This window comes from Chionomys nivalis, chromosome 24, assembly GCF_950005125.1.
Source record: "Chionomys nivalis chromosome 24, mChiNiv1.1, whole genome shotgun sequence".
In the NCBI taxonomy this organism is placed as follows: Eukaryota; Metazoa; Chordata; class Mammalia; order Rodentia; family Cricetidae; genus Chionomys; species Chionomys nivalis.
Window position 1 is genome coordinate 22,425,393 of NC_080109.1, and position 12,686 is coordinate 22,438,078.

Genomic DNA, 12,686 nt, shown 5'->3' on the forward strand with positions numbered 1-12,686 from the left:
AAAGGCAGGGCAGGGTTAGAGGTAGAAAACCAGTTCGCTTCTGTCCCCCAGAACTCACGCCCATCTCTTTCAGTCAGTTCTTCCTCATCTCCTACTACTTAGCCCTGCTTATTCTCATTGCCCATAACACACTGTACCCATGTGCAAATTCATTTTCACTTACATATATATTATTGGCTAGATGCTGCAACTGAGGAAGAACATGCAAGTTTTTTTCTTCTGAGATTGTGTGACGCCAGTTAATACTATGCACTCCGAGTCCATCCATTTTTCTGCAGATTTTTATGATAACATTTTTTCTTTAGAGCAGAATAACATTCATATATAAAAATGTGTGTATATATAAAAATACATCACACACACACATATATGTGTGTGTGTTTTGTTATCCATTTGTCTGTTGATTGACAACTAGGTTGATTCCAATTCATTGCTATAGTGAATAAAACACCAATAAACACAGGGGGTGCAAAAATCTCTGTTAGAATATTGAGTTGTATGTCCAGAGTAAAATAGCTGGGTCACATGGTATACTTTCTCTGCCTAAAAGGATGAAATTACATAAGGCATTGGGAAGCAGAGGAACAATTCTACTCTTTCTGGCCACAATTAAAGTCATTTTCACAGTGTAAAAATCCCTTTCTGCCAATCTAAACATTTCAGTAAAACAGACCACGTGTATTTTAAATGTATACACATGAGCTCATAAACAGACTTTTGAGACAGTGTCTCTCTAGGTATCCCTGGCTAGTCTAGAACTTGATACGTAGACCAGGCTGGTCTTGAACTCACAGATATCTACCTATTTATATTGCCTGAAAGCTGAGATTAAAGGCATGCACCACCACACCGTGCCTAAACAGACACTAACTTTAGTCTTAGGATCAAACTAAGATCACCTGGAAGACAGCCCCAAGAGACCACTGTTCTTATCAGGTTGGTCTGCAGACATGGCTGTGGGGGTTGCCTTGATTGTCTTAGTCTATGTGGGAAAACATGGCTGGCACTGGCATCTTTTGGCAGGGGCCCATATAAAAGGACATTGCAGAAGGCAAATTACGCACTTTTATATAGGCTTGGTCTTCACTTTCGCTGGGGGTCCATTCACCCTGCTGCTGCCACTGTTGATGCCTTCCTGGGTATTAGGGACATACCTGAATATTTCAGCCAGGAGGTAGTGGCCCACACCTTTAATCCCAGCACTTGGGAGGCAGAGACAGGCAAATCTCCGAATTTGAGACTGACTTGGTCTACGGAGTGAGTTTCAGGAGAGCCAGGACTACAAAGAGAAATGCTGTCTTGAAAAAAAAATAAAAAAAACAAAAAAAAAAAAGAAGAAAGAAAGAAAGAAAGAAAGAAAGAAGAGAGGGGGAGGGAGGAATGGATGGAGGAAAGAAAGAAAGGAAGGAAAGAAGGAAGGAAGGAAGGAAGGAAGGAAGGAAGGAAGGAAGGAAGGAAGAAGAAGCTTTCTTCTAACACAAACTGAAGAATGAAGACCAGGAATCTTCTAAGGTCTTCCAAGGCACCAGATTGGGACTAGCAAGCTACCCTGTCTCCTGAATTGAGCAACTACTGGGTTCTTGGATTCTTCAGGGTGAGACAACCATTTTTGGATGACTCTGGTTGGGCAAGGCAATCTAATAAATCTACTTTTAATATACATTTGTGCTGCCTGTTCTGTTCATCTAGAGGACCCGGCCTAACATATTCTGTGATGTTTCTCCCTTCTCTGAATTCCTGGCTGTTGACAATGCATAGCTTTGAAAACAACCTTGGCTATCCTGGGAAAAGCAATAACTGCAATCCTTTATTACACTGCTAAGTTGTTTGCTACTGAAGTTGGAATCAAACTCTCTAGTTTGCAACACAGACGAAATAATGTGTTTTGGAGACAGCAGGGTTCACAGAGTTACTGGCACCTAGAGTGTTCTGTCTGCTCTCATTAGAACAGTCACAAAGGGGACAGACACATGGACAAAATTGTACATAATGATTAGGGTGGCCACTCTACATCCCTTGCAGGAGGCAGAGAATGAGGAACAATGTGTTTTTAGAGGAGACGGTGCTTTATCTTCACTGTTCAGTCTCTCTCCTGATTGTCACCAATGCCAGCAGTCTCAGCATCTGCACTAAACCTCAGTCCTTGCCAGTGCATCTCTCCAGCCTCCTGGAGCAATTGCTGGAGAGGCTGAGACAGGCAGACTCCTGAGGTTTGCTGGCCAGTTAGCCTCTCACCTAAGTAGCAGACACTAGACCAATGAGACAATCTCATCTCAAAAACCAAAACAAAACCAAAAACAGATTCTCACTAGGATTGTTAACTACAGGCTTGACACTTTTTTGATTCTTTTTTGTTTCTTTATAGTGATACAAATTATGCTCCTAAAAATGACCAATACTGATCATTTCCTCTCACTTAATCTTTTCAAGACTTTCTTTTGAAATGAACACAAACTCCGCTTGTTCAAGCCCTGGCTGGCACAACTTTCATCAGGGCATCCCAAGGCAATAATCGTCTGCCGTGCAAAGACATTGCTGAGCCTGTGGCATTAGTTCCTGGCAGCTTAGACCATCAGGTCCTGCAGCTGAGGATTGGAGGTAAGGATAAAAACGTCACTGATAACTCTGACCTGGCATACTAGCAAATTTGTTATTAATCTGGCGATGGATCGAGGTAGAGACAGAGTCTCAATTTGGAGCAACGGTCTGAGCTCTTAAGGTCCAAATGAGGAGCAGAAGGAGGGAGAACATGAGCAAAAAATCAGGACCACGAGGGATGCACCCACCCACTGTGACAGTGGAACCGATTTATTGGGAGCCCACCAAGGCCAGCTGGTCTGGGACTGAATAAGCATGGGTTGATTCTGGACTCTCTGAGCATGGCAGTCAATGAAGGCTGATGAGAAGCCAAGGACAATGGCACTAGGTTTCGATCCTAATACATGAACTGGCTTTGTGGGAGCTTAGCCTGTTTGGACGCTCACCTTTCTGGACGTAGATAGAAGGACCTTGGTCTTCCCGCAGGGCACGGAATTTGGACTGCTCTTCAGTATCGAGAGGGAGGGGGAATGGAGTTGGGGGAGGAGAAGAGGAGTGGGGATAGGGGGAGGGAAGTGGGGGGAGGGGGCAATATTTGGGAGGAGGGGAGGGAAATGGGAAACGGGGAGCAGGTGGAAATTTTAATTAAAAAAGAAATAAATAAAAAATATAAAAGAAAAAAAATTTGCATACACTGTATCATTTTCAGCTTTATGTGATATTGTTACAATGAGCTTTCTTGTTGTATAGTTTTTGAGAATGTTGTCGTATAAAGGTCCATACACTGGGCAGCTGAAAATGACTCACAATTCTTTCTTCTGGTTCTGGAGGCTCACAGCTTAATATCTAGGTGATGATGAGAGCAAACTTCCCCTTGCCTCTTCCTGCTGTTTGCTACATGTCTGTCAATTCTTGGCATTCCTTGGCATGTGGGGACCTCATTCCAGTCTCTTTCTGTGTCATCACAACACAGTGATGCGTGGGTGCCTCACTTTGCACCAACTACCATCTCATATAAGGAAAGCAATCGTAGCCACACAGGAGCAAGGAGCCCGATGACCTCAATTTCTGATGTCTCATGTGGACCAATCTTATGTCCAAATTAGGATGTGTTCTTTAGCACTAGGGCTAAGTTGCTAAAATACCAAGCTGTAACATTCATAATCATACATTTTCTGATAGTTGCCTAATACATAGCTTTGACATGATAGGTTACATTGCAGCTACTAGTTCATATGCTCCCAATAAATATCAACTCCATGAATCATTTTAAAACTCTAATAACTCTATAAAACACTGTTAATTAGCTGTCACTACCAATGTAAATCCATATTCTTTTAAAACAAGGTATATATATATATATATATATATATGCATATATACATGAGTGTTAAGTCTGCATGTATACATGTGCACAGATGTGTTCAGTGCCCATGGAGGCTAGAAGAGGGTGTCAGATCCCCTGGAACTGGAGTTACAGATGGATGTGAGCCACCATGTGTATGCTTGGAACATATAATGTACACACACACACACACACACACACACATACACACACACATTATAAGAGCAGTCAGTGCTCTTAACCACTGACCAATCACTCCAGCCTCTAAAATTTCATCTTTTAATAAACGGAGTGATTCCGCAGGAGCAGACTGTGATTCCTGGTCTTTCTCTTCTTTTAGATGTTGGATCCCCTCCCCTTTCCTGTCTCTGTTGCTTTCTGTTTTATTATTCTCAGATATTCTTTGATAAGAAATGTTCAGGCTAACACAGTCATAAATTAAAGCTACCCCATGTCATTCCGCAGCTGTGGTTCAATCTTCCTAAGAGTTGCCAGGAGATTGACCTATTCTAACTGGTATAAAATGCTATATTGTTTATACAGGTGAAATATTAACTAATCAATTCTTTATCATGTGCGTTAGGGCTACCATGCAATGGAATTGAGAAAAATTCAATTTCAGCCATTTGAAATGAGGGGTATGGAACATTCATCTGGTCCAGAACTGTGCCTTTAACTGAAGACTCCCAAGGACACACACGAAAGCTGTGCATTGAGTTTTATCTCACAGGAGATGGGGAGTTTCATGAGGAACTGCCAATTTAAGTGAAGCCTCGACAGCCCCAGCTTTGCCTAGTTGGATGAGGCTTTTTTTGTTGTTGTTGTTGTTTTTTGGGTTTTTTTTTTGTTTGTTTGTTTGTTTCATTTTGGTTTGGTTTTGGTTTTTTCGAGACAGGGTTTCTCTGTAGCTTTGGAACCCGTCCTGGAACTAACTCTTGTAGCCCAGGCTGGCCTCGAACTCACAGGGATCCGCCTGCTTCTGCCTCCCAAGTGCTGGGATTAAAGGCATGTGCCACCACCGCCCGATTGGATGAGGCTTTTAAGTTTAAATTACCAGCAAGCTCTGTTTTCCTGAAAATTTATTACTTAAAAGTCACAAACATTCAAAATTCAACACAATTCACAATTTAAATTACGCTCCATCATGTTGCTTATCTAAGTGTTCAGATTACACTGGTTACCTCTGAACTATCCATACAGATGAGACATGAGCCATCAACTCGTTTCCTTCCTCACACAACAACAAGCAGCGTCTCTGTGAAGCTAAACTTCCCCTCAGCTGGGTATCATTCAAGCCAAACACAATAGCGAGAAAGCAGGCAACACCCAAACTGGGTGCAAAGTTTGCTCGGGCATCACCAGAAGATACACAGAAAAAGATGGCTAGCCATGAGATGTAGAGTCCGTGCTACTATTTTGTACTATGGACCTATAGCGCCTGTACTACATGTACTACGGTACTACACCTGTAGCACATAGCCTGCCACTAAGGGAAGGTTCCCTAGCTGGGCAAGGGGCTAAAGATTGAAAGACACACACACACACACACACACACACACACACACACACACACACACAGAGACAGAGACAGACAGAGAGACAGAGACAGACAGAGAGACAGAGACATGGGTCATCCTTGAATTCCCCAAGAATGCCACTTTGTTGTGCTCAGGGGCAGCTTATAGAGTGCTCTGGCCACGCCCCAGCTCTCAGGCTCTTTCAGCTGCAGACCCATCAGAACCCACGCCCCTGCCATCAGGGTCTTGTGCTCAGAGCAGCTGCAGGCTGCTCAGAGTAGAGGAAAACAAGTTGTTTACAGGAAATTCAGGGTCTGGTGGTCTGCAGTCCCCAACAATGAGACCCCAGCAATACGCAATGCTAATGGAATGGACTATAGTAGAGAATGACAAATGTCACCCATAGGCTCTGACGTTTGAAAACTTGCTCTCCATTTGGTGGTTGACTAAAGTTTTAATAGCCTAGTGCCTCTCTCTCTCTCTCTCTCTCTCTCTCTCTCTCTCTCTCTCTCTCTCTCTCTCTCTCTCTCTCTCTCTCCCCCTCTCTCTGCTTTATGCCCCTCTGTGAGATGTGAGCCCTCAGCTGCCACCTTCAGTTGCCATGCTGGCTGCCTGCTGCCGGCTGTCAGGCTGTTTCCACTATTGTTAACTCGAATCCTCTGAAACCACAAGCCAAAATAAACTCTTCCAGACAAGTTTATTATAGAAATAAGTAGTCTTGATCATGGTGTTTTATCACAGGAACAAAAAGGCCAATGATAAACAGATTAAGTATTTCTTGTGGGAGGATTTCATGGAATCAAACTACAATTTTCATATACTGCCCATGAAATATAAATTGTTAGCAACCCTGGAAAATAGTGAAGTCTTAATTTTTAACTAAATATATACTATTGATAATGAAGTCATTCTAACCAACACCATATAGCCACAGAAAAATGAAGAGTGTACCCATACAAACGTCTGCATAAAGACATGTTTGATTTTTAAGAACTTCACAGTAGAACAACTGAGCATCCATTAACCCATGAAAGGGCGAACAAAGGTCCACAAATGTTAGATTGCTGTTCAAAAAAGAAGGAAGTGTTATAATTGACTATTATTGGATCTTAAAAACAGTTATGCTGGCTGTGTATGCTGGCACAAGTCTTTAATCTCAGCACTTGAGGGGGAGGAGGTGGCAGAGTCAAGGGAAGTTCTGTGAGTTCAAGGGCAGCTCGCTCTACACAGTGAGTTCTAGGTCAACGACGGCTATATAGCGAGACTCTGTCTCAAAAACCAGTTATGCTGAATGAAAGAATGGAGGGGCTCAAACCAACTAATGCTGTATAACCCTATTCATAAACACTTTAGAAAATGCAAATGAACATGGAACAACTGAAATCAGATCTTTGGGTGCTTGAGGGGCGGTACAATTAATAAAGAACAAAAGGAAGCTTGCGAGAAAGGTGGATATGTTCGCACTGAACCATAACAATGTTCTCGTGATGTTTGCACACATCCAAAAACTTACCAAATGTTCAGCTCAAATATGTGCAGTTTGTCAGTTGCCAATTTTCCTGTGATACTCTGCTATGAAAATAAGCCTGTCCCTATCTGCTGGGGCCACGGGTACCTTGAGGATAACTGGTCTCTTATGTTGTGCTGGTTAGGATTTTGTCAACTGTACACAAGCTAGGGTCATCTGGAAAGAGGGGACTGGCCTGTGGGGCATTTTCTTGGGTTAATGATTAGTGTGGGATAGTCCACTGGGCAGGTGGTCCCAGGTTATATAAAATGCCAGGTGAGAAAACCCTGTTGAGCAAGTCAGTAAGCTGAGTGATTCCTCCATGGCCTCTGCATCAACTCCTGCCTTGACTTCTCCTTCCCTGACTCCTCTCAGCTGGAAGCTGAAATAAAAATTCCTCCCTGACTTGCTTTTGGTCATGGTGTTTCTCACAGCCATAGAAAGCAAACAAGGGCCGTCAGCAAAGCAGTCTCTTAATGTTCTTCTGTTTTCATCTCTTTGTTGAACTTCAGTACACACTCCAGCTCATTTCATCCTTAGATAATTTCATAATTTGACATCAGGCATTTCTTGAGATCTAAGTTCAAAAAACTAGTTATTTCACACCTAACCCTATTATCTTCTAATTCTCTAAACCTCCTGATGGCGCCTTTGCAGACCATACTAAAGCATTCTTTCTTCTCTCCTATTGCTTAACCTAAACAGACCTATGCACACATAATGAAAGATATTATTAGAAGGACAAATGATGAATAAATAACCTTTTCCTTTAATATAAAAATAACAACTATTTAAATGCACTGAGACCAAAAGAGTGATATTGGAATTTTATGCAAGACATATTGGTGTTCAAGTCATATATGAGAACAAATTAATTTTATAATGTTTAGTCTCTGGAGGATGGGTAGTTCTCGCTACTCATGGAAAATTGAAACACTAAATATAGCAACAATGATTTGTACCTCCATGTTACTGGGAATAACATGAAATAGAATAGAGACAGCTTTAAGTAGCTTGCTTTTTTTTCATGGAATATTCAATACTTGATACACATGTCCTCAAACTTTATCACTGCTTCAGAAGAATGTAACACAAATTGGGGATTATCTCTAAATTTATCATCTCTAAAAGATTCATACTGGTTGCCTTTAAATATCCAAAAAAAAATGTGTGAATGTGTGACTCTATAATCCCAGCTCTTGGGAGGCAGAGGCAGGAGGAACAAGAGTTCAAGGCCCGCTTAGAATACATAGTGAATTCCTGTCTATCGTGGGCAACACTGTGCAACTGTGTTTTATGAAACAAGGGCCGGGCATGATACAAGGGGCAGACTGCTTGCCTAGCATGCATAGGGCCCTCGGTTCAGTTCTCAACACTACAATAATTTAATAATAAAAGCAGAGCAGAAGGCATAAGAGTTATGCATATAAAACCACAAAGCTCACAGCAAAACTTAAAACAAGGCTAATGTAAAGGAATAACGTAATATTGGTGACTTCCTTAAGATAGCACTATGTCCCCTCCAGCCCTCCTCTTCCCACCTTGCCCACCACCATGTTTCAATTAGCCTGATGGAAAGCAACCCAAAGGCTCTTGATCCCTCTGCTAAGCAACTTCCTCAGAACTGGTTATTCTAGATGGGAAAGGCCTGATGATCAGACAGAAGAATTCATGCAAACTGGTTCTCTGTAATTCCTAATTTGCTTACAGGAAATCATAGGAATTCTGTTTTCTTCGACCCCATTGTTTAGCTGTATTTTTATTGCCGTTGTTATATTTGTATATCACAGACCCTAAAGACTTTTTCCCACTCTGTAGGTTCTCTCTTCCTTTGAATGATCATGTCCTTTGCTATGCAGAAGCTTTTTAGTTTCATGAGGTCTCAATTATTAATTATTGATTTTAATGCCCGTGTTATCCAAGTCATTCAGAAAGCTTGTTTTCTCTCGTCTATCAGATTCAGGGTATTAGGTCCTACATTGAGGTCCATGACCCATTTGAAGCTGGGATTTGTTCTAGGTGAGAGAAGGTGCTACTTCATTTTCGACCTGCCATTGTTCAGCTTGACCAGTATCTGTTAAAGATGTTGTCTTCTTTCTGGTGTGTATTCTTGGTCCCTTGATAAAAACAAAATCAGGTGGCTATGGGTATGTGAGCTTCTGTGTGGATCTTTAGTTCTAGTTTGTCTGTCTGTGAGTCTGGGGTGAAATAAATGATACATACAGACAGATGGACAGACAGGAATCACACTCAAGAGTAAATGTCCTGAAGCTAGATTTTAGAGTATAAGGAATTTGCAAACTAAGCTTTCCTGTCAAGCTATCTCAGACTTTTTTTTTTTTTTTCTGATCTCTGGATCTATTGCTACCAGGAAAGAGGAAGCAAGAACAGATGACATGTCCCTATAATCCGTGCCAGCATCCGCTCTCCCCCAACATATGACTGTCTCTTAAAACAAACTGAAAAGGGGCTTTCACACTCAGTAAAATCTTAGCGGTATTGAAGGTGACTCAATGACACAGAATCTTCCTCTTCCCACATCTGGACTTTCGGTGGAAGGAGATGAAAGTCCTGAGGGAGTTCAGAAATGCCCAACATTTCTTGCCAAATTCTCTGGCCGTGAAAAAGTTCACTTGATGGCAAGCAGAACCTCCCTGCTTCCTGCCACACAGATATATTATTGCTAACTGTGAGTGACTATCTCACCTTCTTTTAAACATTTACAATGCAGGATTTGGTGTATACATCTGAGAAGGGTCATCAAAATATTTACCTGTGTTTCTGTTAGCAATAATTTCCCTTACCAAAAGTATTGTATAAAGTTGAAGATTGTTAGAACCTTTTCCTTTTCCTAAATTCAGTTAAGACTATGAATTTTAGTCACGATGCTTTGTGGGTACCTCATTACTTGATCTGAAAGCAATTCAAACATTCCAGCAAGTATTTTCATACCTCATCCTAGAGCTTTTGAATAGCGTATTACACACACTATTTAAATTACAATTCCTCACTTTCAGGAAGCTGTATATTCAGTAGTTGCAAGTCAAAATGACAGCATTCCTATGAGAGGCGCAGGAATGCCGCTATGTTTTCCTGGAGAACAAACACTTCAAGAATAACACCTCAGGAGGCTGAAGGAGGATCGTTCACATAGCACAGAGTGAGGACAACCTTTGTTTTTTTCCTGATGCTGACATGGTCTCACTATTTTATTTTTACAACAGCTATCTCCCGCCATGTCGAGTTAATCTTTCTGAGGAAGGGAATGTTCTCCTGTAACGGGACAAACGTTTCCAGCCTAGGGAAGTGTGAAGGCAACAAAACACCAGGTGCAGACAGAGGTGGTTCCTCACAGTTGAAGGTGAGGACTGACTTTAAAAGGGTGGACGTTAAAACAGAGTAAATTTTGATTGAGGATTTGAAACACTCACTAACTAGGAGGTGACTGGCTTCTGGCAGCACATCCTGTCAGAGGGCTAACTGCAGCCTGGTGCCCACACTGACAGACATTCAGACATCACGCCTGTCTGCTAATCTCCCTGGAGATATGTGAAATGAACATGAAATAGCAATGGTGATGCCCTGTAAGGTGTATGGAATTAAGATTTAATAATGAGGTTACAGATACATATCTGACAGATGGTTGGGGCCCAGAATAAGAATTATAAAAAAAATACCTTAAAAGAATACCATGAACAAAACAATTGAATTTAAAAACAGATTATGGAACTGAACAGAAAGTTCCCAAAAGAATAAATACAAATGACTGAGAAATACCTTTCAGAAATGGTCAGCATTTATAACTACCAGGGAGTAAAAATGAAGACACTTTGAAATTTCATCTTATCCAAGTCAAAATGGCTAAGATCACCCCACAAAAGCCAATGAATGTTAGTGTGGCTGTGGGGGAGGGAACACTTATTCACAGCCGGTGGGTGTACAAACCGATGCAGTCACTGAAAACAATCAAGTAGATTCCTAGAGAGCTGGAAATAGATCCAGCACACTATCCGGCTATACTACAACTGGGCATACGCCCAAAAGCCTACACCACCCAAAGAGATGCTTGTTCATTCATGTTCTTTGCTGCTCTATTCTCAATAGCCAGGAAATAAAAACAGCCTAGATGCCCATCATCGATGAGTGGATAATCAATATGTGGAATATATGGAATGTTATTCAGTTGCAAAGAAACCCAAAATGATGAAATTTGCAGATAAATGGATGGGGGTGGAAATTATCATTCAGGGTGCAGTTACCCAGTCTCAGAAATACAAATGTCACGTGTGGATGCTAGCTGTGAATCTTTAAATATGTATGTGTTTAAACTGCAGTTCCTACAGGAGTCAGGAAATTAGTAAGGGACAATGGGGATGGATTTCAAGGGGAAGGAGATACCTCACGAATGGTGTTATGTAGGGCGGAGGAATAATGGAGCAGAAAATGATAGGTAGTATGGGGGAGGGCAAGGTAGATGAGGGACCGTGGAGAGAGATAACTAACACTGAAGGCCTTTGAAAAAGACAGATGGCCGGGCAGTGGTGGTGCATGCCTTTAATCCCAGCACTCGGGAGGCAGAGGCAGGCGGGCCTCTGTGAGTTCGAGACCAGCCTGGTCTACAAGAGCTAGTTCCAGGACAGGCACCAAAAACTGCAGAGAAACCCTGTCTCAAAAATAAAAAAAAAAAAAAAAAGAAAGAAAGCAAAAGACATATGGAAACCTAGTACTGTAAAAAGATTCTAAAATATGTACATATACTACATGCATAAATGCAGTTACTCTATTATACAGGGCTAATAATTACCCAGGCACCACAGCCTATTGAATAAAAATGTTATTGGTAGGTATGGACTACCTATTTTTGATAAGCTAGAAGGTAGGGTTCCTTAGATAACCCTAAACATTACATGCTATTGCCATTGCCCTTGAGTCCTCTAGAACTTGATGCTAAAACCCCATTGCTGAGGACACCACATACGTAGTCATAGGATATGAAAAATCTAAACTGGTATCGACCTGGAGGCTTCATCATATCTGGCTAGCTTCCATACTAGAAGTTGCCATGCATACTACTTAGGTATAAAAGTAATTAACAGTCTTACCCAACTGTGAACCATGAAAGATAAAATATCCAATGACCAACAAAGTGTGTCCCCTGGTGGAATAGCGGCACAGATGCTTTGGCAGTAACCAACCATTTTATGATTGGATTGAAAATCCACTTTATGAGCTGGAACTCATGCCTGGGCCAAATCCCACGGCTGGCTAGGCCACCAGGGAGAACCTAGTGTCACTCTTCTCTAAATGGACATAGTCTAAAACTGCCCCTAATTTCTCATCTTCACACAAGGCATTAGTGAATCTTCAGCCCTGGCTACAGAGGCTTCTCTCTGCAGTAGACGGTGGTTAGAACACGGGTCTACAACTGGCCAGTGTGCAGAAAATAAGAGACCACATAGTGCTCAGCTCTCAGTGGTACAGCTGTAACCCACTGCTTTCCCCAGGAAATGGAATCATCATGGAAGTAGGCTAGGAAGAGCCAGATACAGAGGATGTTTTCAGCAAAACAGTGTTTGCTTGACATGACAGAGCCACTGCACACATGAGCATCAGCAGCTGGGACAACATGCACAAGGTCCACACAAGCTCAGGCCAGACAAAAAGCACAGCAAGGAAGGGGAGGGCTCATGAAGCTCCCACCCTTAGCTGAGGCACTGCTATCACCTGATGGCTCCCGGGGGAAGAAAGGATGTGGCAATCTCAAGCATCATTAGATAAG

At 41.9% G+C, this 12,686-nt stretch overlaps 1 protein-coding gene across 3 annotated transcripts in view; it reads right to left on the bottom strand.

Moving 5' to 3' along the window:
• The window catches only part of Trpc4 (transient receptor potential cation channel subfamily C member 4), a 162,338-nt gene that overhangs the window by 58,202 nt on the left and 91,450 nt on the right, over positions 1–12,686 (bottom strand). The gene's annotated exons all lie outside the window — the stretch shown is intronic.